The sequence below is a fragment of the Cnephaeus nilssonii genome, assembly GCF_951640355.1.
Source record: "Cnephaeus nilssonii genome assembly, chromosome: 8".
NCBI classification, from domain to species: Eukaryota; Metazoa; Chordata; class Mammalia; order Chiroptera; family Vespertilionidae; genus Cnephaeus; species Cnephaeus nilssonii.
This window is the reverse complement of record NC_137079.1, coordinates 62,017,432-62,023,268: the sequence shown is the minus strand read 5'-3', so window position 1 is coordinate 62,023,268 and position 5,837 is coordinate 62,017,432.

The window sequence follows — 5,837 nt, the reverse complement described above, 5'->3', positions numbered from 1 at the left end:
AATGCACTACCCCAAATGAATCAAATCAGTCTTAACGTATATGCACTTTTTTTTTTGCTATAGCTGAGCCAAACTTGGGGCAGGGTGGGGGACAGTAATGTGGTGTGGAGGAAAGATCATGGCCTAACTCTTAATTTTCTAAACTCTAACAGTCAAAGAACACTTAGTGTGTTTTTCCCCCCTCAGTCTTTTAGATGATCACCTTGTCCTTTCTTTGGAGCATAATTTTGTCATTAAAGCTTTCACTTGGCAAGAATCTGACTCATCAAGGAAGATGGAACTCTGTGTTTGCATGCTTCAAGGCAGAGTTAAAGTCTACTTTGGCAAGCCTTACAAGGAAAGAGAGAAAAGAAAATAAGAGCCATAAATCATCTGGAGGCCAGAATACAGGATTAAAGATACTTGATCCACTTCAGAAAGGACTTCTTCTAGCATGTGTTTACCTAATGACCCTTTATTCGCCTATCGGCTTTTAGATCACTTGGTTTGAGCGAGGGAAGTGACATCGTATGTTAGAGGCTGCTGTAGGGAGAGAGGAAACCTCATGAAGAGTGACATAAGGCTTATTCCTCAGAGCCCCTTCTGAGGGTCCTTGTTCTTAGGCTGTGCTCACTCTGAGAATTTCACGTTTGTGTTTATTTGTTTATGTTTTTGTTTATGTTCCTGTTTCTAAAGTACATCTTCAGAAATAATAAACACTTGTAACTCAACCCCTGTTGGCTGTAGTAAACAGAAGAGAATGGCATGATTCCTGTTCTGTAACTAATCTGCTCCCCTTCACATGACTAATTTAAGCTGTGCAAACAAAAGTCTTGGTGAGAATCAGTTTTTAAGGGAACGTATACTCCATGAAATTGGGCAATTTTTAAAAATCTTGGCTCTTACATTTGTGCTTTGTACACCTGAACTGTAATGAACTTTTCTTCCTTTTTAGATAGGCTAAGAACACTTCATCATGAGTCACCTAGGTAATTATTACCTGTTGATTTTGTAATAAAATGCTACTGATCAAATCTATGTCACTCTTTACATTATGACAGGGTTTGGGGAGGGGGAAGCAATTTATATGTGCCAGATAGGCTCTAAAGACCAAACAGAAAAGATATTTGTTATAGTTTGTTTTTAAATGTAATGATATTATGTGTTAAGAAAGTATGTGTAAGGAAACTTCAGGTAGTACAATGAGCTTTACTTCTCACACATGGAAGGCTCTTCTACCTTAATTCTGTTTATCAGTTTCCACTTAGAAATGAGGTAATTTGAAAAAGGAATCAGCACTTTGGAGCTTTCCAAAACCTTCATATTATAGCTTAAATTCACTTAAAGGCAGTCTTGAAAAGACGGCTTGTCAGTTCATTGTTTTCAATGAGAATGTATTTACCCAGAAAGAAGAAAGAAGGAAACTAGCATTTATTTAACTAGGGTTTCCTGCTATAGTGTGTCTCCAGTGTAACGATGCATGCACCCAAGAACTTAGTATACTGTGAGTAAATATTTGTTGAATGAATAAATAAGCAATTAGCCAATGGCAACATGTTCTCTTTGATTCCAGGGACAAGGGGAGCCTTTCAAACACATTCACCTATTGTTCCCCGGAATTGAGATAATATTAATAGAGGAAGTACTTATGGACCTTGCACTGATGGCTTCTCTGCCTTAGCACTAGCCGTAGAAAAGCGCCCTCACATGTTCCTGGATGCTGTGGAGAACTAATGACTGTCTGGCTGGGAATAGAAGGTCAAGGGTTGTACTTGTGTAATCTTTCTGGGACACCCAACTTCCTGTGCTGGTCCATTGGCCATGCCCAGAGCAACAACTTCACAGTGGGAGAGTCTCCAATTTCTCCTCTCCCTCCTCCAAACTTTCACTAATCAGCTGGAAGTGTTGGTATCAGAGTTGTGCTTCAGCATTTGGCTTAGTTGTGAAATAAATATAGCGATAACTACTTCATATCCTTTTTTTTACAGCTGATGCGATCAGAACCATCTAGGTCAGAATCATTAAGCAACCATATAGTCTTCATGTTCCAGGTGTGGATTTTAGTCATCTTCTTTACACTTGTATAAACCACAAAGACAAAGCTAATCCTGTTGCACAGCCATGGTGCTTCCATAATAGGCCTCGAGAAGTTAGCCTTGGGTTCAGATATGTCTAATTAAGCCACATCAATTTGGAGTGGGGGAGAATCCGATGAGGTTGATGGACTTAACTGTGAGTAAGCAGGAGACTCATGTTTCTAAGGTGCGTTCGGTTACTTCAGGTCAAAGAGATTTGCATGACAAATTTTTGCACCTGGAAATATAAAATGCATGCTTAGTAATTGCATGTGCGGTAAAGGAAATTTTATTAAGGCCTCAGGGAAGATTCGACTTAGAGGCCGTGCCTGCTAACACCAGTGGGGAGCAAGCACAGAGGCCAGTTGCAAGGATCACGGCCTGAGCATAGAGCAGGTGGGCACGCAGAGTCAGAGCAGTGGTCTTTATCTGTTTATGGTGGTACCAGGCGTTAGAGCTGGGAAATGCCTCTGAGTTAAATGAGCGGCAACAGCAGAAATGCAGTGCTGCCCTCCTTTATGTGAAATACTCACGTTTTGTGGGGAAGATGAAGCCTGAGAAATCTAAGAACAGTTTGAATAGTGACACTCTGAAAATCTGGCAAGATGAGAGGTGAGTGATTAAGGTAGTTTCGGTCTAAACCATAAGTGAGTGCTCAGCACTCTCTGTGGCACAGCTTGTTTGGCAGAATCGCTAGGCCCTTCCCAGGAGAAGCTTGGGGCTGAGAGATTAAGGGCATTGCAGGTCAAAGGTTAACTGTGTTAATGTATTTATTTGGGAAAGTATACAAAGGCCCTTATTAACCTTGGCTTTTGAAGATTGAGCTGTCAGCCTCTCACTTTCATGATCACATTTTCATCTAAAAATGTTTTCTAAGTAGTCCAGTATCAAAACAGGATCTATGTACCTCAGGTAGGAACATGTTACACTGCACAGTACCTGTAATACTATGTACACTGGCAGCTTCGTTGGTTAGATACCGATCATGTGAGCTATTCTTTTGGTCCTACAAATGTAGTTACTATTTCAGGAGAGAAGGTAATTTATTTAGAAGAAGAAGAAGAAGAAGAAGAAGAAGAAGAAGAAGAAGAAGAAGAAGAAGAAGAAAAAGAAGAAGAAGAAGAAGAAGAAGAAGAAGGAGGAGGAGGAGGAGGAGGAGGAGGAGGAGGAGGAGGAGGAGGAGAAGGAGAAGGAGAAGGAGAAGGAGAAGGAGAAGGAAGAGGAGGAGGAGGAGGAGGAGAGGAAGAAGAAGAAGAAGAAGAAGAAGAAGGAGAAGGAGAAGGAGAAGGAGAAGGAAGAGGAGGAGGAGGAGGAGGAGGAGGAGGAGAAGGAGAAGGAGAAGAAGAAGGAGAAGAAGAAGGAAGAGGAGGAGGAGGAGGAGGAGAGGAAGAAGAAGAAGAAGAAGAAGAAGAAGAAGAAGAAGAAGAAGAAGAAGAAGAAGAGGAGGAGGAGGAGGAGGAGGAGGAGGAGGAGGAGGAGGAAGGAAGGAAAAGGAAAGAAAAAAAGAGAAAAAAACAAGGTGGCAGAATGTTCTCTATTATTTTTTTTAAAAAAATCCCCTTTAGAAATTAAGCTTTGAGTTCCCTAATCTTTTAGGGGAATACTTACTACCTGAAAAAAAAAAAAATGCTAGGTGTCTTTTAGTCTGAGGGGGGTTTAGCAACAAACCATTATTGTTTGCAGACTGATTCTTCTGTGAGAAGGCAAGCTTCCTTAATGACAGCTTATGCAATAACAATCCATGATATACTTACCTGGATGTAGCAACAACTGTGCTCTAAGCCAAGAAGGAGGAGAAAAAAAGTTAGTGTCTTGTGCGTGAGAAGCTTGTAGATACCCTGAGGTGACTTCATATAATTCTAAAATAGCAGGTAGCTTCTTGCATAGCTAATCGAGGCATCAGCGCCCGGAGCAAGTGGAGGTGGCTGACAGTGTACTTTGGTTTCAGATGCATTCAGCTCTTTTTGAGTGATAGCTTAATTCATATTCTAGTTTTTATACTAAAAGGGTATGTGTTCTGCTTTGGCAAATATCCTCCCCCATAACCTGACAGCTCTGTGCTTTGATAAAGCTGCTGATCTTAATGTCTTGTATTTGTTCATTGTATGTGGTGAGAAAGTTAGCACAGCTGAATAAAGGGAATGGTTGTTTTCCTATTTTCTAAAGCATGTGACTTATACCCCCAGCCTCCACTTCCATTCATTGCTTAGCAAAGGCCACAGGTGGCTCACCTGAAAAACTTGAAATACACACTGGAGGCAAGTGGAAAGAGCCCACAGAGAAAGGAGTCATCCTGACTTTGTAAAGTGGGTGGATCACTTCTGGAGAGAGCAGACTCTGGGTCAGAGTGAAGGTCACGGAGTGATAAGCTGAGATAGTTTGAATTGCCAGTGTTCCAGGTTTTCCAAAGGAAGCCTAACGGCGAGTGGCTTTGGTGTGTCATCATGTCTATCCAAGACCTGAGCTACCTTTTTGGTTCTATGAGTCTCTCTGGTTTAGGTCACAGAGGAAGCAGTTTCCCCAAGGGACCCCTGGGCACTTGCTTGGCAATCAGCACCCTGAAGCAGATGTGCCTCACAAAACGGAGGGCTCCGAATCACATTCATTGCTTCGCTACTCAGGCAGCTGCAAGTGGAAACTCCACATGCAAAGAGCCCATAATTTTACTCTAATAGATATTTAGCAGCTTAAACGAAATAACAAGGAATACATTTACCCAGGCGCCATGCAGGAGGATTTGGTGGGTATTTTACATTCCACTGTTTGAAAGGAAAACATCATTTTTTATACTTTCTCAAGATATACAGATATGTGCGCAAAGCGATAATACATAGCATACCTTTAAAGTTGAACCAAGTTCTGTTTGGCCAAAAGAACTTACTGTTATCAGTATAACACAGTCCAGTCCATCAAGTTGAATTTTCCTTCCAAATCAGTTGATTAGAACTTGCCCAAGCAGCCGCTTGCTTTCTTGCTTTGTTTGTTGATTTTCTTGTGCACAGTGTCAACAAATCCGAATGCCAAGACTTGCCACTCTGTGTCTGTTTTTCTGTTTTCCCTTCATCCCGGGCCCCCAGCTCTCTCAGGGCTCCTTTGTGGTCCCTGTAGTTTTCTTTTTGAGCCATTCGGGACTCCATAGGTCTAAGCAGAGTTTATTATCCTTCCCCCACTTCCAGTCTCATGTTCCTTCACGTCACAGTCCTGAGTCTCTTTTGATCCCTCAATGACAACTCCATTCAGCTCTCTCCCTCCACAACGCTTGCCCTAATGCAGCCCCCCCCCCCCCCCCCCGCCGCCCTGTCTCTAGGCTGGACCCCCACCATGCCCACAGGATTATAGTGCAATGGTTACCCTGGCGGAGTACTCAGGCTCTGCAGTTAGAACATATTGGGGTCCAATCCTGCCTTTGCACTCAGTGTGTGACTTCTGTCATTGCCCATCTGTAATGTGGAAGTCATGATAAGACTTTCCTTTTAAACAGGAGCATGCCAAGTAAATGTTAATTAGTAAGAGTGTCCACTGCTCTTCCTGCCTCTCCACCTCACCATTCCACCCACCATCAGCAGAACTGTCTTCCTTCTACCTGGACTAGATCAAGTTGCTGCACGCCTCCACAATCCCTGGACATTGCTAGTCCTGACGGGCCAGGTTTGCATGCCCTCGGAGCCATTCCTGCCATACCTACTTCACACCCAGATCTCCTCTGCACCCTTCATCCCAGCCCTGCCCATCCTCCACCTGGAATGTCACTTTCTTTCTCTGTCACTTGTTAAAATTCTACTC